Below are 25,664 nucleotides of genomic sequence, written 5' to 3'. Positions count from 1 at the left end.
ATTATGGCCAAAGGTGTGTAACTTTATCTTCATCACAACTGTCGTCGGGGTGTTCATCATCTGTTACCACTAGGTCAGCTGTCAAAAATTTGGGGGTTACTTTTGATTGCAGCATGAAATTTGACAAGCCGATCAGTGATGTTGTTAGAATGAGCTTTTTCCAGCTTCGTCTCCTGGCTAAAGTTAAGTCTTTCCTCAACAGGCACGATCTAGAAAAGGCAATTCATGCCTTTATTAGTTCTAGGTTGGATTATTGTAATGCTCTTTACGTTGGTCTGAATCAGACCTCCATCGCACGTCTTCAACTTGTGCAAAATGCAGCTGCTCGCTTTTTAACAAACACATCTAGACGTGCACATATCACTCCTGTTCTCTACACCCTTCATTGGCTCCCTGTGCGTTTTTAGAATCGATTTTATTGTTTGCTTTCAAGGCCTTAAATGGTCTGGCCCCGGAGTATTGTCCGAAATTTTAACTTTGCGGGAGCACAACCGGTCATTGCGGTCTTCAAACCAGCGACTTTTAGAAGTGCCAAGGTCTAGATATAAACGGTGGGGTGACCAGGCTTTTGCAGTTGCTGCTCCGAGACTCTGGAACAAGTTACCTCCTGATATCCGCACTATTACAGATGTAGCTTTTAATACATAGCAGTGGTGTGACGATTTCATTCTTCGGTTTCTCTGTAACTATTTCTGATTTTACATGTTCTTTCTTTATATTGTATGATATGTGTTTTTATTCTTGGTTTTGATATTAAGCACTTTGGATACCTGCTGGTTGCTGTAAAGTGCTATATAAATAAAGTTTGATTGATTGATTGATTACCATGGCGGCAGAGTCTGCTTCCATGTCATCATGCGTCCTGCTCTTCTTCAGTTTTAGAATCTAGGAGCAGTGATTCGCCAAACCTGCTTTTTTCAAGTGTAACGCATTTCTTCCGATTTTATTTTGTAGTAATGAGTAACTAAGATGCTCAGGGGAAATGCAGTGGAGTAAAAGTAAAAGTTTCCGGAAATATAAATAACAAAGTAAAGTACAGATATGTGAAAATTCTACTTAGGTACATTAAGTTACATTACAACACTGTGTGCAACCCTAGCTATTACCATGTTGCATGATGTTATTTTATTTGTGTTAAATTAATGGGTAAAGGAACATAGGGTAGACTACTACACTAGAAAATGCAATTTCTGAAAAATTGCTGTGTGAATGCTGGATGCTACACTGCATTGCTGGCTTGAATCTAAAAGAATATATACTGTAGATAGATATAATCACATTTTTTAAGGGCTTATGATGCTTGAAAACTCACATCAACACATGTCAGACTTGGAGAAAATTGCAAAGTTCTGCAGTGATAGGGTTCAAGCGTCTCAAGCAGGTTCCAACAAGCCCCCAAATTCTCTCCATTTAGTCTTTTTTCCCATTTATTTTGTGTTGCTGTTTTCTAGTTTCATCACTTGATGCCACTGTTGCCATGTTGTATTTTGCCCTTGATTTCAATAAAAGTTTAGAAAAACTACCATCCCATGATGCATTGCATGATCTGTTGCCATAAAACAGTAGCTGCTTCATTCAAGTTTTGAGTATTGATACTCAGAAGACTGTTGTATGAAATGACACGGTACATGCTAAAGACTTAAATAGGTCTGACAGATGTGAAGTCTTCTTTCTATATCTATTTAAATTACGCTCTTGCTGCCAGGGTCATTGCTTTCATAATCTGAGACTTGTTTTCAACAAAGAGACGCTCTCATTTCAAACTGATTCCATCGTCAATATTTGTTGAGCTGTTGTATTTGGCCTTCTCAGCATGAACACTGTTTTAAGACTAAGTCATGATGTGATTGGATTCAATATCATTTAATATCTTACACCAGTATTAAAACATATTATTTACACAATTGTAGATTTGATAGCAAATTATTCATTTGTAGATTAAATCTTTATTGTTCCAACAGCATGTCAGTTTATCTGGTTAATCACAGAGTAACAGGAGATGTTGGGTTGTTGGTATTTCTTCATTTAATTATGATGATTAGATTTGGGATCTCTGGCGGTCCTGTTATGAGGCTTGTTCGAGATGAGCAAGGTCTGCACATGTGACCTATGTGAGATGTCTTGGTTGGTAACAGCCAGTTTAATCAGCCTGTGCCTGCATTTATAATGGAAGAAAACAAACAATGTGAATGCTCATCTCAAAGGACAACAAGCATGCTCTGTCTCGATGGAAATCCTCCGTTGCTGTGAGGGATTGCTACAACCTAATATTCTCTGTGCAAAACATTGACACTTTAGCGACGCAATCTACATGAATAATAAATGTACATTATGTAATTGAAATAAACAAAATTGAAGTTGTTCTCTTGCAAATCAACAAAGAGTCAATATACTTTTGATGGTTTTATTTTGTTTCAGTCAATTATAATTGAAGTGTGTTTAAAAATGATAAAATTAATGTTCTTAAATGGAGTCTGGTTTGAAAATAAATCAAAATCTTCTGTTATTTCTCTTTATATTTCTCCATTATTTTAATTATTTAAGTGCTGTACATTATTTAATAATCAAGTAAAGTAAAAGTATCTCAAGTACAGTACTTGAGTAAATGTAATCCGTTACAGTCCACCACTGAATATAATAACACTGATTAATAAACTGTATGCGTATCTGTTGTTTCCCCTCCTGACCAGCATGTGGCGACGTTCTTTCATTTTAAACTTTTAAACTGAAAAACCCTGACTTGGAGGAAACAACCGGAACCAGAAGTCTCGTTGCTTCACTGTGCTCTTGGGCTGGTGGCGGAGTAGCTGTGTTGTTTGTTAGCTGTCGAGCCTATTAGTGAGTTTTGAGACGGCGGAGCTCCAGGTAAACCCGCACACACTCCGCTAAACACTAACTGCTAAATGCAAACGGAGCTGAGCTAAAGCTAACAGGTTAAGTATCAGTTCATATTAACGTGTCGCTGCAACAACAACGCTGAAGTTGGTTTCCCATTCGCAGTTATTAAGGTGCAGGTAAACGGAACGTTCGTTGCTGACCGACTGCTGCTCAGTTTGTTGCTTCTCTACAATTCGGCGGACTGAAGTTGCAGCACTGTTGCATTTTCATTTTGGTTCGGTTTGCTTTCACACTGCACTTTATCAAACGCACCAAACACTGTTAACAAATGCCACACAGTGAAAACGGTCGCTTTTTTATTGGACAGAATATCCGAAGGAAACTCGCCAAGACTTCTGCTCTCAGAAGTAATGGAGCGACACAAAACTTATAACGTCTTGGGTTTTCTGGTTCTGCTTTAGTGTTTCTAGAAGTCAAACAATGTGAGTTGGCTGTATTATTAAATGTGTTATTATTTTGTTGTGTTAAGGGAGAGTTGGAGCAGAGTGTCTATTAAAACCTATGCCACTATTTTGAGGTAACTGTAATCTTATTGTAAGCTGACTCTACAGTGGCCGAGATGGTTCAACACAAAAACAAAAGCTACAACACAGCGTTTGTGTTGTGGCTTTTGTGTTTGTGTTGTGGCTTCTGTATTTGTGTTGTGGCTTTTGTGTTTGTGTTGTGGCTTCTGTATTTGTGTTGTAGCTTTTGCGTTTGTGTTGTGGATTTTGTGTGTTGTAACTCATATGGGCTCCAACGTTGAACATCTCTGAACTCTTGTCATCAAAGAACAATTGAGCTCATAGAACTGAAAAGGGTTTCTTTTATGTGCACACTTTATTATTTTAGTTGTTATTGATTATATGAATCAATATGATGTTATTCATGTTCAATTCTCTGGCTCTTAACAATCTAGTTTTCTTCTGGTTCTGGTCCAAATTCGCACTGATATCAACTACATAACACTACTACGAGCTATTTCATAAATGTACATTCTTACTACATCATAATAAGGGTTACAAATACTTTTTTTACTTGTGTCTCTTTGTATCTGCTAGCCTTTGCAACTCATTTATAAATGCTTTGTAAAGCATAGTAAGTCCTCACTTTAGATGGGCTCACGCCATGTAGTCAACTAATGAGTAGTAACTCATGAGTTAATCATTAATTCATGTGTTGGTAAGTGCTTGTTAAAGATGCATTAACACACCAACTATCCGTAGGCATATTTCTGAAGGCATGTCCAAATAGAACAATACGTGTGTCCAGGTTCTGTTAGCCTTTGTAACTCATTTATAAATGCTTTGTGAAACATAGAAAGTGCTCACTTTAGATGGGCTCACACAATATACTTAACTAACCAGCAGTAACTCCTGAATTAGTCATGGATTACATTATTGGCAAGTATTTGTAACAGATGTTTTAACACCCCAGCTATTAGTTTAGGACTATTTCTAATCATAACATTTTATTTAAGGCCTGAAAAAATGTAGGTCTAGATAGTCTGTTAATCATTAACTTCCTAGTTTTAACTTACCTTATACATTCCTGAGTAGCTAGTTAATAATGGTAAAATGACTTCCTTTACAAATGGTTAATGCATCATTTATGAATTATTAAAAACATCAACTCATAAATGTTTTACATGGGCTTACTTACTATGGACAAACCATTTACTAACTGTATTTACAAATGCTTTACTAATTAGAATGAATGTAGGAACTATGCTTTACAAATGATAAACAATGAAATTACTAATAGTTTGTAAATAGTTTATAAAAGGAAAATTATTAAATTTACCAATGGTTTTCGCAGTACTTATTAAGTGTCAAATTTCTATTTATAAACATAATTTTCGAGAGCCTTATTTACTATGAACAAACCATTTATGAGTGTGTATACAAATGCTTTATTTATGAGAATTAACATAGGAGCAATGATTTACAAATGATTTTGATGAACAAAGCATTTAGTAATAGTTTGGAACTGGTTTATAATGGGAAACATTTATAAATGGTTGTTTCATTAATTGTAAATAAGCCAATGGCTGAACTTGGGTCCATGAGCTGACCAGTCAGCTATCAACTAGGTTACGTTAGGTCGCTAAATTTACTCTATTAAGTATAAATCATGTACTTACAAATGTATTTTTCTAGATAGGCTTATTTACTATGAACAAACCTTTTATAACTGTGTGAGCAAATGCTTTACTGATGATGAATTATGTATGAACAAACATTAACTAATAGGTAACTAATGCTTAATAAATGATGAATTATGTGTAGTTATTATAAAGTGCTACCAAAAGTCATAGTATAGTATGCCGAAAAAAGACTTAAAAAGTCACAGTATAGATTGTTGAAAAAAGTCATAGTACAGTTTGTTGAAAAAAGTAATTGTACAGTATGCCAAAAAAAGTCATAAAAAGTCGTAGTTTAATATGTTGGAAAAAGTCAAAGTATAGCATGTCATAAAAAAGTCATAGTATAGTATGTTAAATAAAATCATAGTACAGTAGTTTGAAAAAGTCATATGAAAGTCATTGTACAGTTGTTATTCCTCTATATTGTACCATTATTTTAATTAATTAAGTGCTGTACATTATTTAATAATCAAGAAAAGTAAAAGTTAACTTCAGTCCTTGAGTAAATGTACTCAGTTACAGTCCACCACTGAATATACTAATATACTGTTGGTTTCCCTCTTGACCTCCAAGTGGCCAAGTCATAGTATAGTATGTCGAAGATTTTGAAAAAAAGGTCATAGTATAGTATGCCGAAAAAAGACATAAAAAGTCACAGTATAGTATGTTAAAAAAAAGTCATAGTACAGTATGTCGAAAAAAAGTCATAGTATAGTATGTCAACATTTTTGAAAAAAAGGTCATAGTGTAGTATGCCGAAAAACTCATAGTATACTTTGTCAAAAGCTTAAAATGAATCTTCTGTTATTTGTCTTTATATTTTACCATTATTTTAATTAAGTGCTGTACAATATTTAATAAGCAAGTAAAGTAAAAAAAAGTTAAGTACAGTACTTGAGTAAATGTACTCAGTTACAGTCCACCACTGAATATAATAACGCTGATTAATTAACTGTACGTGTAGCTGTTGGTTTCCCTCTTGACCTCCAAGTGGCCAAGTCATAGTATAGTATGTCGAAAATTTTGAAAAAAAAGGTCATAGTATATAGTAGTCATAGTATAGTATGTCGAAAAAAAAGTCATAGTACAGTATGTCGAAAAAAGTCATTGTACAGTATGTCGAAAAAAAGTCATAGTATAGTATGTCGGAAATTTTGAAAAAAAGTCATAGTATAGTATGCCAAAAAAGACTTAAAAATTTTGGAAAAAAAAAGTCAGTATAGTATGCCAAAAAAGACTTAAAAAGTCATTGTATAGTTTGTTGAAAAAAGTCATAGTACAGTTTGTCGAAATAGTAATTGTACAGTATGCCGAAAAAAGTCATAGTATAACATGTCGAGAAAAGTCATAAAAAGTCGTAGTATAGTTAGAAAAAGTCATAGTATAGCATGTCATAAAAAAGTCATAGTATATTGAAAAAAGTCATAGCATAGTAGTTTGAAAAAGTCATATGAAAATCATTGCACAGTTCTGTTATTCCTCTATATTGTACCTTTATTTTAATGAAGTGCTGTACATTATTTAATGATCAAGAAAAGTAAAAGTTAACTACAGTGCTTGAGTAAATGTACTCAGTTACAGTCCACCACTGAATATAATAACGCTAATTAATTAACTGTACGTGTAGCTGTTGGTTTCCCTCTTGACCTCCAAGTGGCCAAGTCATAGTATAGTATGTCGAAAGTTTTGAAAAAAGGTCATAGTATAGTATGTAAAAAAAGTCATAGTATAGTATGTCGAAAAAAGGTCATAGTATAGTATGTCGAAAGTTTTGAAAAAAAAGGTCATAGTATAGTATGTCGAAAAAAGTCATAGTATAGAATGTCAGAAAGCTTAAAATGAATCTTCTGTTATTTCTCTTTATATTTTACCATGTTTTGTATAATAATATTATTTAATAAGCAAGTAAAGTAAAAGTACTTGAGTAAATGTACTCAGTTATAGTCCACCACTGAATATAATAACGCTGATTAATTAACTGTACATGTAGCTGTTGTTTCCCCTCTTGACCTCCAAGTGGCCAATTCATAGAATAGTATGTCAAAAAAATCATCATATATGTTGAAAATGTAAAAAAAAATTTCATAGTACAGTATGCTGAAAAAAGTCATAGTATAGTATGTCGAAAAAAAGTCATAGAACAGTATTTTGAAAAAAAGTCATAATATAGTATGTCCTAAAAAGTCATAGTATAATATGTCGAAGAAAGCCACAGTTTAGTATGTCGAAAAAAGTCATAGAACAGTATTTTGTCAGTATATTTGTCGTACAAATAGTTGAAAACACCAAGGTGGTTTATATTTTCTTACTTTATCATTTCAAGTATTTATGGTAAGAAAATGTGTTTCATAGTTTATTAAACAGATGTTGTCATTTGTCTTCAGGGTCACATCCTGGGCCTCTGAGCAGCCGGCCAATCACAGTCCTCTCCTGCAGGAAGACGTCATCATGACCTTGCTGCTGAAACGACCAAAGAGGCAGCACGGTGGCTCAGTGGTTAGCACTTCTGCCTCACAGCAAGAAGGTTCTGGGTTCGAATCCAGGTCGTTCCGGGCCTTTCTGTGTGGAGTTTGCATGTTCTCCCCGTGTTTGCGTGGGTTTCCTCCAGGTGCTCCGGTTTCTTCCCACCATAAAGACATGCATGCTAGGTAATTAGGACTACAGTTGAAAATTAGCTGACTGGCTAACACTGGGGCATTACAGAAATGTTGATTAATGTGCATTGTCCTAATCAAATAAACTTACAAACTCAAACCGATCAGGTGCTTCCATTTCAGATCGTTTTAATACTCCTGCTGATCAATCCAGTTCTCAGATGTCCACGCGTCCTTCAACACACCTACGGTTTTATATCAGCTAATCAATGCTAACACTAAAGGGCTTTTACACTGTTTTTAATGTTGTCTCCTATACACACTGTTGTTGTTTCCAGAAACAAAATGTTGTTTCTTGAAAATCTAACGTTCAGATCGTTTGTTTTTTGTCTAAAGGGACTACATTTAAAAAAGTTTAAATGAGTTTTTAAATATGTTTAAGAGTTTGATTAAGGGTCTGAAATCTTCCTATTTGTAGATTTATATTTTTATATTTCTGACTGAATGTACTGCAGAGCTCTATTTTTGATGACATCATTACCTGCTTCGGTGCTGACCAATCAGAGTGCAGCATTTGTACCGCACACTGATTTAAAAAAATAAAAATAAAACATTTGACTAAATTTTTGACTCGTTGTGTTTCAAAAACTTTATTAAATAATTTGTAAGAATAATAAATGTGTCCAGAAGCCCCTGAAGACTACAGTTTGTGTCTGAACCAATAGGAAGGATACAGGTTGGTGATGTCATAGGGCCCTCTGAGCTCCAGAGACTAAGGACACACAGACATTATTATATTATTATTATTTATGAGTTCAGACTGAACATGCTGCATATATCATCATCAACCTTCTCCACGGCACTGGACAGGATCACACGCTGAAACACAAAGAGGTGAGTCAAGACAGAGCCAATCGGGACATCCTGTCACAGGGACAGGAAGTGTGTTGGGACGGAAGAGGATGTACCTTCCCTTTACACGTCTCCATCAGACACACAGCGTTGGTATGGTGTAGCACCTCCTGGTGGAGTCTTTGATGGCTGGAGAGTACAACACCTCAAACACCAAACCCCTCTCTATCGCCTGAACACACACACACAGACTATTATTAATATAAACACGTTACTATACCATGACTTTTTATGACATACTATACTATTACTTTTTATTGACTTTCTTTCGACATACTACACTATGACTTTTATCAACAAACTTTAATACTACGACTTTTTTACGACATACTATACTATGACTTTTGTATGACTATTTACGACATACAATACTATGACTTTTTTTATGACATATACTATGACTTTTTTCAACATTCTGTACTATGACTTTTTACAGCATATTGTACTATGACTTTTTTGTGAGTTTTTCCGACATACTATACTATGACTTTTTAGACATACTTCACTATGACTTTTTTATGACTTTTTCATGACATTCTATACTATGACTTTTTTCGACATACTACACTGACCTTTTTATGACATATTATACTATGACTTTTTTCGACATGCTATACTATGACTTCTTTCAGCATATTATACTATGACTTTTTTATGACTTTTTTCGCAATACTATACTATGACTTTTTTATGACTTTTTTCGACATTCTGTACTATGACTTTTTCCAACATACTATATTATGACTTTTTACGGCATGCTATATTAGCATACTATTCCACGACTTTTTTGTGACTTTTTCCGACATACTGTATACTATATTTTTTCGACATACTTTACTAAGATTTTTATGACTTTTTTCAACATACTATACTGACGTTTTTATGACTTTTCGACATACGCTACTATGACGTTTTTATGACTTTTCATGACATACTATACTATGACTTTTTTTGACATACTATACTATGACTTTTTTCGACATACTACACTGACTTTTTTATGACATATTATTCTATGACTTTTATGACTTTTTTCAATATATACTAGACTTTTTTCCGACATACTATACTATGACTTTTTCAGGACTTTTTTCAACATGCTATACTATGACTTTTTATGACTTTTTTGTGAGTTCTTTCGACATACTCTACTACGACTTTTTAGACATACTTTACTCTGACTTTTAATGACTTTTTTGACATACTATACTATGACTTTTTTTATGACTTTTTTATGACAAGCTATACTATGACTTTTTTGACATACTACACTGACTTTTTTATGACAAATTATACAATGACTTTTTTCAACATGTAACATATGACTTTTTATAACATACTATACTATGACTTTTTTCGACATACTACACTGACTTTTTAATGACGTATACTATGACTTTTTTATGACAGCTATACTATGACTTTTTATGACTTTTTTCAACATACTAAACTATGACTTTTTATGACTTTTTTTCGCCATGCTATACTATGACTTTTTTCGACATACTATACTACGACTTTTCTTGGCATGCTATGCTATGACTTTTTTCAACATACTAAACTATGACTTTTTTCGACATACTACAGTATGACTTTTTTCGACGTGCTAAACTATGACTTTTTGCAGGATACTATACTATGACTCTTTTCGACATACTATGGCTTTTTTCGACATGTGACATTTTTTTCAAAATTTGACATATACTATGACTTTTTTGACATACTATACTATGACTTGGCCACTTGGAGGTCAAGAGGGGAAACAACAGCTACACACAGTTTATTAATCAGCATTATTATATTGAGTGGTGGACTGTAACTGAGTACATTTACTCTAGTACTGTACTTAACTTGAGATACTTTTACTTTACTTGATTATTAAATAATGTACAGCACTTAATTAAAATAATGGTCAAATATAAAGAGAATAACAGAAGATTCATTTTAAGCAATTTGATCTTTTTTCCCACCAGACTCCATTTAAGAATTTTATCATTTTCAACACACTTCAATTATAATTGACAGAAACTAAATAAAGCCATATTGGTTCGTCTTCCCACTGTTCCAACAATCACCACTATGGTTTGGTTGAAATAAACCCTTAATTCACCCATTATTTACGTAGAGTCTGGTGGGTTTGGTGATGGTGATTTCGGGGATGTTTCATGATAAAGAAAAATTATCTTACCAAAAAGGTCTATCTCTGTAGGGATCCTTTCCATAATGTTGCCATACATGTCAGTCAAAACAGTACTTTTAGTGGACGTATCGTTACATTTTAATAAGTAGTTTAAACACAGACACACCAGGAAGGATAAATCCAACAAATCAAGTCACAAATAAAGAGCATGTGGCCTTGTTTTATTTCTTTTATTGTGCTGGAAAACAGTTAGCTTTCTATTGTCTGACTCTGTATTACATCATCAGTGTCTTTGCTTTCAGTCTGAACAAACAACAGATTTAAAACCACATCCAGTCACAGAGAATACAAACAGTGAATATAAAATGTCAAACAAAGATTATTGAATGAAAAGCCCACAAAGGAAGAAAATATAATAACTACAAAACAACAATAACTATGAGAGCATACAATTAAAAATGGCCAACTTCCAGCTGGGTGGAGCTAATGAAAGTAAATTGGAAATATGTCCGTAATGATGAGAGGAATATTTGTACCAATTTTTGTGACTATCGGAGAATATATGTTCAAATTAAGACCTTCCACGCATTAGGGGGCGCTCATTAAACACACATGGAACAACTTGCTGTATAGTCTCACAATGCTCAGGGGTTTTGGTTTGTGCGCCAACTTTCTTGAGTTTGAGTATATAAAAAATCTAACATGGCTGCAACATTTTCTTAAAACATGTTATCGTAAAATTAAAGGTAGCGCGCAAATTAGAGATGAGACGACATTCTGTTTTCTTTTTTAAATATGAGGACAATGTTCTTAACAAAATTCAGGAACATCAAACAACAATTTTTCAAACCACAGCGAGCATTTGGGGGCACTATGGAGCCAGCTTGAGACACTGGAACCCTAACACTACAGAACTTTGCAATTTTCTACAAGTCTGACGTGTGCAAAGGTTTTAGTGAGTTTTCGAGCATCATAAGCCCTTAACAAATGTGATTCTATCTATCTATCCATCCATCCATCCATCCATCCATCTATTTATCTATCTATCTATAGTATCCATCCTTTTAGATTCAAACCAGCAATGCAGTGTAGTGTCAGCATCCAGCATTCACACAGCAATTTTTCAGAAATTGCAATTTCTAGTTTCCATATGTTCTTTTACCCATTAATTTAACACAAATAAAATAACATCATACAACATGGTAATAGCTAGGGTTGCACGCAGTGTTGTATGTAACTTAATGTACTCAAGTAGAATTTTCATTTCCCCTGAGCATTTTAATTACTCGTTACTACAAAATAAAATCAGAAGAAATGTGTTACACTGAAAAACTTTGGCGAATCATTGCTCCTAGATTGCAAGTTCATGCTCCATTCCAGTTGGTGACATGATGCCTGTTTGTTGCCAAGCGGCAAAACAAAAACATCAACCGTAGGTCAAAACTGAAGAAGAAGAGGAGGACGCATAATTACATGGAAGAACCTGCTGCAGGCTCTGCCGCCATGGTAACAGATGATGAACACCCCGACGACAGTTGTGATGAAGATAACGTTACACACCTTTGGCCATAATCAAAAGTTTTTGTAAAAAAAAATGAGTTTGAGCATCCCAAGCTCCTCAAAAATGCTAATGTGCAGCAGGAAAATAGTAATTATCCTTTCAAAAACAATTAGGTTCCTCGCACTTTTAGTAGCAGGGGCCGCTAATAACTAGAGACTATGTATGAGGCAGACAAAAACAACAATGGGAACACATCTGTAATAAATCATTCTCAGTAAGTAATCATTAAAACAAACTGAATCAGGAGAAACAGCCTCTGACAGACTTCTAACAGAACTATCTCTTCAAAGGGAGGGAGCGTAATATGTAGTCGTAGCCACGATAACATACATGCTGTTCAGAACATAAAGTTACTGTTGGTCAGTCTTCAATGTGGAGAGAAGCTCAGAACATAACAACACAGCTATCAGGGCATGAGGAGGAGGCAGGAGGAAACAGCTTGGCTCTGAAACATGTTCACAACGAGGCAGCGTGAACACGCTGGTGGACTTTAAGGTGACTACTCTGACAAAAAGCTTTACCACATTGATCACAGCTGTACGGCTTCTCACCAGTGTGAATGCGTTGGTGAGTTTTAAGGTGACTACTATTAGAAAAAGATTTCCCACATTGTTCACACCAATAAGGCTTCTCTCCAGTGTGAACACGTCGGTGGATTTCAAAAGCTCCTTTAGCTTTCTCACATATATCACAGCTGTACGGCTTCTCTCCAGTGTGAATGCGTTGGTGATATTTAAGGTGACTGTTGTGTGAAAGCTGCCCCACATTGATCACAGCTGTACGGCTTCTCTCCAGTGTGAATGCGTTGGTGACTTTTTAGGGAACTCCGTGTTGTAAAAGCTGCCCCACATTGTTCACACCAATAAGGCTTCTCTCCAGTGTGAACACGTCGGTGGATTTCAAAAGCTCCTTTAGTGGTGAAAGCTTTCTCACATATATCACAGCTGTACGGCTTCTCTCCAGTGTGAATGCGTTGGTGATATTTAAGGGGACTCCGTGTTGTGAAAGCTGCCCCACATTGATCACAGCTGTACGGCTTCTCTCCAGTGTGAATGCGTTGGTGACTTTTTAGGGAACTCCGTGTTGTGAAAGCTGCCCCACATTGATCACAGCTGTACGGCTTCTCTCCAGTGTGAACTCTCTGATGAATCTTTAAATATCCAGATGTGAAGGATTTGTCACAGTGCTGACAGAGGTGACGTTTGAGTCCCTCTCTTTCTCTCTGTTTCTATAGCAACAGACAAACAGAGAGAGAGTAAGTGAACAACCTTCTTTGAAGCCTAGACATGCTCTCACACAATTTTCAATCTTCATACAATAATTGTATGTCAAAATGAAGGAAAATGTCTGACGGTTGCTGACATGTTCTTTGGAATAGGGATGCACCGAACCCAGAGTTCAGGTTCGGCCGAACTTTGGGCTTTTTGACGGAGTTCGGGTTCTGCCGAACTTTAGAATTTTTTTCCACCGAACCAAACTCTACCAAGGAGAAGTAACAAGAGGCGAAACTCGAGAAAAAGAGGCGAACGTTGTGTTGAGTTTCTGCTCTTGTCAAAGAGTATAGAAGTAATGAGGCGAAACTCAATAGAACGTTCCATTGCAACAAACGCACCCATGACCGAGCTGCAGCTCCGCCATCTTGGACTGAACGCAACACAACGTTCTATTGAGTTTAGCCTCTCGTTACTTCTATACTCTTTGTAGAGTTACGCTTGCACTATGTGCGCTACGCTGGTCGACATAATGACGGCGCCGTTGATTACAGGAAGGTGTTTATGTAGGTGGAGCGTTCAATGCAGTAGACTGTGAGAAAGTGAAAATGGAAAAAGTGTTGTTTGGCAGTACTTTCAGACAAAAGGCTATTCAAGTAGAGCTACATGTTCAATTTGCAAATAGAATATAAACAATATAAGTAAAGTATGAGTATATTTACACAGTATACAGTATGTATTAAATTAAAAATAAAATATTAAAAATAAAAGATGGGAGTAGAGTTCGGTTCGGCAGAATCTTAAGCAGTGGGTTCGGTATTCAGCCGAGCCCCAAAAATCTGGGTTCGGTGCATCCCTACTATGGAAGCAACTGTACTTTTCATAACAAATTTTCCCCATTCAAATGAGTGGAGACAATGTTCAAAACTGAAACATTTGTCTCTTTAGTCATATTTCAGTTAGAAACTCCATTACAACTTTAAAATAATACAAACATTTCATATAATCTGAGTATTAAACTTTCAAATCCCATTCAAACTTGTTGATACACATACTTTACTTTATTCAGGACACAAAAAACCCAAAAGACAGAAAAATACAAGACAAAAGACATACAATAAGAAATGACAACAGTTAGACTTCCACAATACACAAAAAGAGTGTTCAGATATTAGCATAAAGACTAAAACGCCAATGGTTCCACAATCTCGAAGTGAACCTAACCGCACTCATTGCAGGGTTCACTAGTGTTGCAATTATGCTGTTGAATGACTCAGTTAGTCTACACATACATCTGTACATGAGATTCCTGAGTACAGCAGGACAGGTGGATACATCAACACTTACAAACATTGGGCTTGCACTGCTCCATCGTGGCATTTTAAGCAGCAGCCTCATGCCGTCATTATATGCCACATTGAGTCTCTGCTTTTTCATAGCGCCGCCACAAGTGGGCAGTATACACTGGGGTGCAAAAAGCTTTAAAAAGTGCCGTCTTCACAGACAATGAACACATTGTCATAGAAGGCAACACAGATAAGTGACAACTTATACATATTGAGCTAAGTCAGAGCTGAATGGCCAAAAGGAAAAGCAAAAAGACTTTGAGTCTAGAGAAAGCTGATGATGCTAACTTTACTCCAAACATGCTACACGTGGATGAAGCTAGCAACAACCCTATTGAGATGCGTGACGTGGATGAAACTAGCAGACAAGAAAAGGATGGTGACTGGTTTGAGGCAAGTCCTGACGCACAAGTTGAATCTGAGGCCCTTGCAACTCCACTGCCAGATACTCCGTTAAAACCTCCAACAAAAAAGGTAAAACGTGACAACAAAGAGACTGCAGATATTTTAGAAGCCATTCTTGTGTTATCTGGGAAACATGATGAGACTTTTCGGAAAATATCTGCTATAGAAAAAACGACTGAGTCAACTTCGAAACAGATGGAAAAGCTAACCTCGACCATTCAGCAGCTTACTTTGGATGTTAAACAACAGAAACACACACTGGAAGGCATGAAAAAAGAGATAAATTTATTGCAAGCAGAAAATAAAACTCTGAAGGCAAACATCGCTGACTGCCAGAGTTACAATCGAAGGTGGTCCCTGAAGATTCATGGCGTGAAGGAGGAAGATGGAGAAAATATCAGGAGCAGAATCATTGAGATCCTGGGTAAAGTGGCTCTTAATGTTCGTGACAGCCTGAAGGATGGGGTCGACATCGTCCGTCGCATCGGGCAGCGACGACAAGACGGCTTAAGTTGATCAACCATCATCCTTTTTGCAATGTGACATTTTTTGTGATGCTGTCTGGAAAGAGGCGAAAGGCTCAAAGTTTCTTCTAGACAACAACTTAAGGCTCACCGAAGCACTGTCCCCTGAAGAGAAAGCAGCCAGAGAGAAGCTGTGGCCTTTGGTGAAGAAAGCAAGAGAAGAAGGGAAGAAAGCTTTTCACGGCCTTTTTGTCTTCATAAACGGAAAGAAGATTGATTGTTCAGAGGTGACATGGAATGTCTATGCAGACATAAGTCTCATCTAATACTGAGAATGGTCATTCAAGCTGTTTGATGCTTAGGCTACTTAAAATATGTATTTTCTTGCAAGTATGCTATTTAAGAAATTTCAGTTTGTACCTTATCATCTCAATGAAGGTAGCCCAATTCTCACCTTATTGACTTAGTTAATTATGGAGCCAAGCCGAATCTTTTCTTTGTTGTTTTTTATCATCAAGGGAATTTTGAGGTAGTTGTCATAGAAGCTACATTCTTAGGCACAAGAAAAAGGAACTTTAGCCCTATTCTTTTCTGTTGGAACCTTGATATTATTATTATTATTTTTTTATAATGTTATTTTTCTCTTTTAAGGCAAAAAAACAAAACAATCACTTGATTAGTCCAACCTAAGATGTTATACTTTTGGTTAGTTGGTTGTTGTTGTCTTATAATACAGATATTTTCTTCAATATATATTCAATATATTTTTTTACCACTTCTACTGTAGGCTACCTCTTATTTTCTACTTTAATTGTTTAATCTAGGTGGACATCTACCAAATGATGTCTATATAGATCTATATCTACCTGATAGCATATTTAGAAATAAAATCCATGGTCCTTTACTTGACTAGCTATGTCTATAATAATACTTATCTTTAAGATGAAAACAAATTGTGATGGCTATAACTTAGCCTTCTTTGTCACTATCTGTTATGCCAAGTTAAATGGTTGTTAATCTCCACCTCCTTTTTGGTGGATTTTTTTAGCACTTTTCAAGTTTTTTGGTGCTCAAGTGATTTACAGTTATTCCTTTTTTCCATAAAAGTTTTTGTATGGATTTTATGTTTAATTCTCTAAATGTTATGTCTTTAAATGTCAGAGGTATTAGGGATATTAGTAAGAGGAAAGCAATCTTTCTTGTGTGCAAGAGAACTGAGGCTGATTTTATTTTACTTCAGGAAACAAATTCTTGTGAATCAGATGCCAAATTCTGGAAGACTCAATGGGGTAATGTAGCTCATTTTTGCCATGGTACCAATCATTCAGCAGGGGCTTTAATTTTATTACATAAATTTAAAGGGGACGTTCTTGAAACGGTCTGTTCTCAAAATGGTAGATGGATTACACTGATAATTAAACAAGACAATGCTATCTTTATTGTTTGTAATATATATGGGTTTAATTCCCACGCTTCTAAAAAGGTCTTATTTAATGAAATAGCATCCAAATTGAAAGATCTGAATATTAAGTACCAGGGTTCTTTTATAATTCTTTGTGGAGACTTTAATGAATGTCCTGATGACGAGTTAGATAGAGACCCCCCCTAGGATTAGTCAATCTTCACAGAGCAATAACCTTGTGTCCTTTCTATGCTCCAACCTTTCCTTGACTGATACATGGTGTTTCTTTAATCCCAGAACCAAAGACTTCACTTGGTGCAACAGAAGACTTACTTTAAAATCCAGAATTGATATTTTTTTGATTTCATCATCTATTCTTCAATTTGTGAAAGAAGTTAATCATCTTTATGCCCCATTAACTGACCATAAACAAATTATTTTGAAATGAAATGCTACTCAGGAGACCTCAGGTTTTCGAGGGTATTGGAAATTCAACAACTCTCTTTTGAAGGATGATTCCTTTAACGACTCTATCAAAAAACTAGCAGAAGAACTCCTCAATGACGACCTAAACGACAACTACAGGATGAAATGGGAATTCTTTAAATACAAAGCCAGATGCGTTGCGATTAAAAGGAACTAAAAAAAGAAAAAAGTAAGGTAGAAGCTGAATTGATGCACAAACTTGACCTTTTACTGACAAAAGTAAACATTAATTTGGAAGAAGAACTCGAAATAAGGAAAATCCAACTACAGCTGGACCAAATTTATTTAGACTTGGCAAAAGGAGCATTCATTAGGTCAAGAGCCAAATGGGTTGAAGAAGGGGAGAAGATCACCAGTTACTTTTTTGCTCTTGAGAAAAGAAATTTTAAAAGAAAATCTTTATCTGCCCTTAATATTGACGGAGTTCTTTCTAAAGATCCAAAGCTAATTTCTAATTTTGTCACCAAATTTTATAGGAATTTATATGAATCACAATTTAATGCAAGTGATTGTGCACATTTCTTGAATAATGTTCAAGTTACCATCCCTTCAATTGATGAGGAATTTAAATCATTATGTGAATCTGACCTGTCAGTCAATGAAATTAAAGATGTACTTTTTTCAATGAAGAAGGGCAAATCTCCAGGAATCGATGGCCTATCTGTTGAATTTTACATACACTTTTGGGAACATCTTCATAACTCTTTATTATGTGTGTACAAAGAATGCATCAGTCAAGGGGAGATAACAGCTACAATGAAGCAAGGCATTATATCTCTTATCCCCAAACCTGATAAAGACCCTCTATTAATTGATAATTGGCGTCCTATCACTCTTTTAACAATAGATTATAAGATATTGGCTTTAGCTTACTCAAACAGATTGAAGAAAGGGCTAGACTCTATTATAGCTGAAACTCAAACAGGATTTATGAAAAATCGACATATTAGTTGTAATATCAGACTCATATTAGATCTGTTGGATTATGCAGATGCAGTTAACTCATTTTGTTTCTAGACTTTTATAAGGCCTTTGATACAATTGAGCACAAATTTCTTTTACAGTCCCTTAATGCGTTTGGCTTTGGTAACAAGTTTGTAGACATTGTCAGTATGTTTTATAAAGATATTAATAGCTCAGTTATAATTAATCTCAATACCTCTAAAAGATTTCAAATTAATAGAGGGGTCAGGCAGGGGTGCCCTATCTCGCCCTTCTTATTTATTTTGGTCACCGAATTATTGTCGCTTAAAATTACATCTGGAAGAAATTTTGAAGGAATCTCAATATTTGGTAAGGAGTTAAAAATTTCCCAATTGACAGATGACACTATGATTTTTTTAAAGGACAAGGACCAGTTATGTAACTCTATTCACTTGATAGATCAATTTTCCAAGGCTTCAGGTTTAAGACTGAATATGTCCAAATGTGAAATCTTATCTCTACATGGTTGTGATGGTTGTGTAATTGGAAATATCCCAGTTAAGGATTCTGTTAAGTATCTGGGGATATTTATAACTAGAAATCTTATTGCTAGACAACATCTAAATTTTTCAAGTTGAATAAAGAAAACAAAAAATATTTTTAACATCTGGCTTCAAAGGGATTTGTCTATTTTGGGCAGAGTTCTCCTCTCTAAAGCAGAGGGCCTATCTTGTTTTGTGTATCCATCTTTATCCTCATTCGTAAATGATTCAACAGCCACTAATGTAAATCGAATTTTTCTGGATTTTATTTGGAAAAATAAGTCACATAAGCTAAAGAAAAATGTACTTTCCAGTAGTAAAGCAGAAGGAGGTCTTGAAGTCCTAGATTTCAGTGACACTGTGAACACCTTTAAAGTTAATTGGTTAAAAAGATGTCTTAAAAACCCTGAGTCAATTTGGTATTTTATCCCAAATTACATTTTTAACCAAATTGGAGGGCTTTCCTTTATTTTAAAATGTAATTTTCTGCCAAATAAATTGCCGATTAAATTATCAAAATTCCATCAGCAAGCCCTTCTAGCTTGGAAGCTAGCCTTTGTCCACAATTTTTCACTGCACAAGACTTTCCTCTGGAACAATTGTAACATAGTCATTAGGAACAAATCCTTATTTTTTCCGAATTGGTTCCAAAGAGATTTAAATCACATTCTTAATCTTTTCGATGAATCTGGTGATATGCTATCCTATGATCAGTTTATAAATGTACACAGTTTTCCAATTCCTTTCAGAGAATTTAATTCTTTAACTCGTGCAATCCCAAATGGTTTAATTCTACTTATAAAAAACTGCTTAACCTATGATGCACATGTTATATCACAGCCTTTACTATCATTGGATGGAATTGAAGTAACGCACACAAATTGTAATAATAAGCATATTCGCCAAATTTTTCAGAGAAAGAATGCTGTTGTGCCAAGGGGTAGGTTTGTGTGGAGATCCAAAATTGAAAAGATAAATTGGAGAAAGGCTTGGCTTCTACCGTATAAGTAATGTGTTTCTAACAAAGCTAAGGAAGTACACCTCAACATTTTACATAACGTACACCCTACTAATCACCTTGTTGCTAGATTTACCGACATTGACTCTTCCTGTACATTTTGTAAACAGAATATTGAAACAATATCTCACCTTTTTTTTTTATTGTGAAATTTCCAAAAGATTTTGGACAGATTTGGAGTCTTACTTCTTTGAACCCACCAACTTTAACTACTCCTTTAACCTTAAAGATATCATCTGATTCTACGATAATTAAGGTAATGGTGCTCTTGAATATCTAATTAATTTTGTTATTCTGTATGCAAAATTCTATATTCACAAGCAGAAATTTTCTAACTCATCTCCTAATTTTGTACCTTTTCTCATAGAATTTAAATCTCTACTGAAGTCACTTAAAACGTTGGATAACAAAAAAAGTATCAAAATTGTGGAAACTGTAGAGCTTTTTTTCCCTGAAACCTCTGACTAACTGTAAATTTATATCCTCTTATACTGTTTTGTAATGTCTATGTTATTTTTTTATACTTTATGTTATTTCTCGTTTGTATTGCCTTGTAGGTTTCTATTTATTTACTTTTTTATTTTCACAAGTTTGTGCACTGGTTGTTCATGTGCTATCACTGTTTACCTGATTTTTTTGTAAATTGCATTTTGTCAATAAAAAAATCTGAACGCAGCACGTCGCCGCCATATTGGAGCAGTAAACTGCGTTTTTTCTGGATAAAAACACTTTGTTAACGTTTCTCAACTGGTTTCATCGGGTCGTTTTTATATTGAAGTGTTTATGATCTCTAGTCTGCAGTTAATGAGACTCTGCACAGTTCGCCTATTATCGTCTTTGTTCGGCAACTTGTTTTGTTGAGTTTTGGAGGGAAATGGATCATTGTTTGTTCCGCGCGCTCTCTCGAGATCAAAGAGAACAAGACACTACGCATTTAGTTAGTTTGAGTCGCTACAAGATGAAAGCAGGAAACGGAGACATCAAAACACGGCTTTCCTTTCTCCACGTTTGATGTCTAACAACAGAATGAACGGATGATACATGGAGCCTCGAGACTCCTCCGCGTGTGTTTAGTACCGTTGTTGTGTCCTGAACACTGACCTGAACATCGGTGTTATCAGAGTCCGAGCCTGCTGCTTGTCTTCTGGGGACCTTGTTGCTCCGCTGCTCCGGGTTCTGGTTGTCCTCCTCCATTCCTCTCTTTGGCTCTGAAATCCAGCAGCTCTCCACTGTGGCTGCTCGCTCTGGCCACTGCAAATATCGCGATCACACAGCGTCTCGCGGTCACAACCAGTACTAAACCACGCCCCCTTAGTTACCGTTGTTACAATAGGATCCTGACTGACTGACTGTCAGTCTGTCAGACAGACAGAGACAGACAGACAGACAGATACTTTATTGATCCCCAAGGGGAAATTCAATAAAATGATATTGAATCCAATCACATCATGAGAGCTTCTCTTTGTTGAAAACAAGTCTCAGATTATGAAAGACATGTCTTCCGCTTTTTTCAAAAGGCAGCCTTGGACCAGGCTTGTGCACAATTCAGAATTAAATTGAGACGACTCCTAAATTCCAATTCAATTCTTGAATTTGAATTGATGTCAAAAACAGGATCTAGAATTACAATTCGAATTTGAATTAAAGGAAGCAGAATTGCAATTCAATAAAAATTTAAAGAAATTCATATACATAATTTAAGTGAAGTGTTTAACAATGAAGCTTTACAATATATGTCAGATATGATTGCATTACATATTCTATAAATGATATTAGTTTGAACTACTTGTACAGATTACATTAACAGGAAATGTTTTCCCCCAGCAATGAATGTTAAAAGCTCTAGTCACAGAACAAATTTGATTTATTGTAATTGTAATTTTGTGGAACATGATTTGTTAATGACTCCATTTCCCAGAATACTTTACTTTAACCAAGTATTTAAAATGGTTGCCAAACAATTCGAGGTGGGCATTTGTTTGAAAGCTTCTTTCTACACAATTTGATGGTCAACACTGGACTTTTTAAGTTTCAGAAGTCCCTTACAACTCCCTTTCAACATTTATAGATTTGACACCTATAATAAACAGCAGCAACATGGAAAATAATAGTAGGCCTAAAAGGTCATCTGTACTAGTTAATTTTGAAGAACCAATTCCAACAAGAACACCTGGAAACACAGAGCCGTATGCAAGCACTGCAGTGCTCCAGTCTGTGGCTCCATCAAGGCTACTTCAAATTTCAAAAGGCATCTACAAGTAAGTTAACAGACTTCTAACAGACAGACAGTCAGACTAACAGACAGTTTTTTATTTTGAAAACCATCTCTTGATGGTATTATGCTACTGATATTTGATATAATCAGTGTTGGAGTCACTACTCAAGAACATGTAATACACATTATTCACTTAAAAAACAAAAAACATAATGCATTACCTTACTTGTTATTCTCTATGGATAGTAACTCATTACTCATTACATTACTGTAGTAAAGCAAGAGCCTGGCATATAGCTCATAAAAGGCTTAAACACACATTCAACTCACAACAACAGTAACAGGAACATCAATTTGTTACATTACTCAGTTACAGCCAAATGTGACTATATTATGGCATTACTTTGTAAGGAGTAACCCCCAACACTGGATATCATATGTGTTTAAAAGCATGCAAGCACACTTTTTACTCATTACTTATTGTAAATCATGAAAACAATTCTTGTCAATTGTGGAATTAATAGAAATATTTGTTCTCTTAAAAAGTGATCTATATTTTGGAACAAAATGTATGCAGGGTTGAGGAGTGACTAGTTACGTGTAATGAAATTATGTTATTAAATTACAAAATTGATGTAATTGTATTTAGTTGTATTACTGAGGTAAAATGTGTAATTCAATTAGTTACTAATCAAATTAAAAGGAAATTGCTTTGCATTGATAAAGTAATCCAAATAAAGTAATCCAAACCACATTTATAATGGGTAACTTATAACAATAAGCAATTACATTTCCAAAGTAACCTTCCTAACACTGAATTATGTGAGATTCAACACATTCTGTTGTGTGACTGTGTGGAATTTCTTTGAATTGCCATGAATTTAATTCCACTTCCTGTCATTCCAATTCAAATTCAAATTCCAACTTCCTGTGGGGCGGAGTCAATTCAATTCAAATTCAAATTCATGAATTGAATGGAGGCCAATTCTGAAATTCTTTCAGCTGCTCACATTGTTCGACTTCTAGAAACACTAAAGCAGAACCAGAAAACCCAAGACGTTATAAGTTTTGTGTTACTCCATTATTTCTGAGAGCAGTCTCAGAAATAATAAGCAAGTCTCGGCGAGTTTCCTTCGGATATTCTGTCCAATAAACAAGCGACCGTTTTCACTGCATGAAGCAACAAGACTTCAGTTTGTTTCCTCCAAGTTTTTTTCAGTTTAAAAGTTTAAAATGATATGTGGCGGTCAGGAGGGGAAACAACAGATACACATACAGTTTATTAATAAAAAGTGGACTGTAAATCCATTTACTGAAGTACTGTACTTAACTTGAGATACTTTTAATTTACTTGATTATTAAATAATGTGCAGCACTTAAATAATTAAAATAATGGTTAAATATAAAGAGAAATAACAGAAGATTTTGATTTATTTCCCCACCAGACTCCATTTAAGAAAACAGTAATTTTATCATTTTTAAACACACTTCAATTATAATTGACAGAAACAAAATAAAACGATGAAAAGGCATCTTGGTTCATCTTTACACTGTTCCAACAATCACCACTCTGGTTTGGTTGAAATAAACCCTTAATTCAATAAACTTTGTTTAACATAAAATGTTAAACAAAGATTATTGAATGAAAAGTCCACAAAGGAAGAAAATATAATAACTACAAAACAACAATAACTATGAGAGCATACAATTAAAAATGGCCAACTTCCAGTTTGGCGGAGCTAATGAAAGTAAATTGGAAATATATCCGTAATGATGAGAGGAATATTTGTACCAATTTTTGTGAATATCGGAGCATATATGTCCAAATTAAGACCTTCTACGCATGGAACAAATTGCTGTGTAGTCTTACAATGCTCAGGGTTTTTGGTTTGTGCGCCAACTTTCTTGAGTTTGAGTGTATAAAGAGTGTATAAAATATAAAGTATAAAATGTGTTCAAAGGCTAAATCTAATGAGGGGGTGGTGTAGAGCCACCATGCCACGCCCAAGCCCAAATGTGATATCAAATCAAAATAATAACTAAATCTAACATGGCTGCAACATTTTCTTAAAACATGTTATCGTAAAATGAAAGTTAGCATGCAAATTAGAGATGAGACGACATTCTGTTTTCTTTTTTAAATATGAGAACAATGTTCTTACCAAATTTCAGGAACATCTAACAACAATTTTTCGAACCACGGCGAGTTGGAGCCAGCTTGAGATGCTCGAACCCCATCACTGCAGAATTTTGCAATTTTTTTCCAAGTCTGACGTGTGCAATTTTTGTGTGAGTTTTTGAGCATCATAAGCCTTTAAAAAATGTGATTCTATCTACCTACACTATCCTTTTAGATTCAAGCCAGCAATGCAGTGTAGCATCAGCATTTCAGCATAGTTTCCATATGTTCCTTGTACTTTTACTCAAGTATAGCTTTCAAGTACTTTATACAAGACTGGTTGCACGATATATGGAAAATATCTGACATGCCATGAGTTTGAGCCTCCCAAGCCCCTCAAAAATGCTAATGCGCAGCAGGAAAATAATAATACATTTATTTTTTATAGCGCATTTCTAGACACTCAAAGATGCTTACAGTTTTGGTTACATACAACAGACAATGTACATAGACAAGGTTACATAACAGACAAAAGAAAACATACAGTATCTCACAAAAGCCCTAGAGGTTGGCACGGTTTTATGTCGGTTAGCCTAATAGCTGGTTTTGATTTGCACTGAGAGATGATTTTATGGAAGATACCCCATGCCAATCTCTAGGTATGGTGAAGGGTATGTGATGATGTGGGGCTATTTTAATTCCAAAGGCCAAGGGAACTTTATCAGGATGCATAGTATCCTGGATCCATGAAATAACTGGCCTTTAAATATAAAAATCTGCCTGCCTCTAAGGGAATTTAACATAGGGGTGTACTCACTTTTGTTGCCAGCGGTTTAGACATTAATGGCTGTGTGTTGAGTTATTTTGAGGGGACAGCACATTTACACTGTTATACAAACTGTACACTTAATACTTTACATTGTAGCAAAGTGTAATTTCTTCAGTGTTGTCCCATTAAAAGATATAATGAAATATTTACTAAAATGTGAGGGGTGTACTCACTTTCGTGAGATACTGTAGGTGCATGGACAAGCAGAAGGCAAGCAAGAGAGGTGGGCAATGAAAAGGAAGGAAAAACTGGGAAAGTCTGTTAACAGGAAAAAGCAAGTTCAAAGAGGTGAGTTTTGAGGGCCTGTTTGAAGGATGGTAGGGTGTTTGACTGTTTGATGTGGTCAGGGAGGGCGTTCCAGAGGGTGGGTGCAGCAGCTGAGTAGGCTCTGTCGCCCCAGGTCCGGAGCTTAGTCCTGATGGTCTTGAGTGTCGGCATCGACGGACCTGAGGAGGCGGGCGAGGAAGTCGGAG

General features: G+C 35.4%; 1 protein-coding gene and 1 long non-coding RNA gene across 2 annotated transcripts in view; one reads left to right on the top strand and one right to left on the bottom strand.

The window, feature by feature from the left end:
• The window catches only part of LOC116064546 (zinc finger protein 239-like), a 914,372-nt gene that overhangs the window by 16,363 nt on the left and 872,345 nt on the right, over window positions 1-25,664 (top strand). The gene's annotated exons all lie outside the window — the stretch shown is intronic.
• On the bottom strand, window positions 8,312-8,737 carry LOC116064547. Its single transcript, XR_004108556.2, has 3 exons — window positions 8,586-8,737; window positions 8,467-8,496; window positions 8,312-8,389 (listed from the first exon to the last, which is right to left on the bottom strand). It is a non-coding gene; the product is annotated as an uncharacterized LOC116064547 (long non-coding RNA).

The sequence above is a fragment of the Sander lucioperca genome, chromosome 17, assembly GCF_008315115.2.
Source record: "Sander lucioperca isolate FBNREF2018 chromosome 17, SLUC_FBN_1.2, whole genome shotgun sequence".
NCBI classification, from domain to species: Eukaryota; Metazoa; Chordata; class Actinopteri; order Perciformes; family Percidae; genus Sander; species Sander lucioperca.
This window is presented reverse-complemented; position numbering and strand designations above follow the sequence as displayed.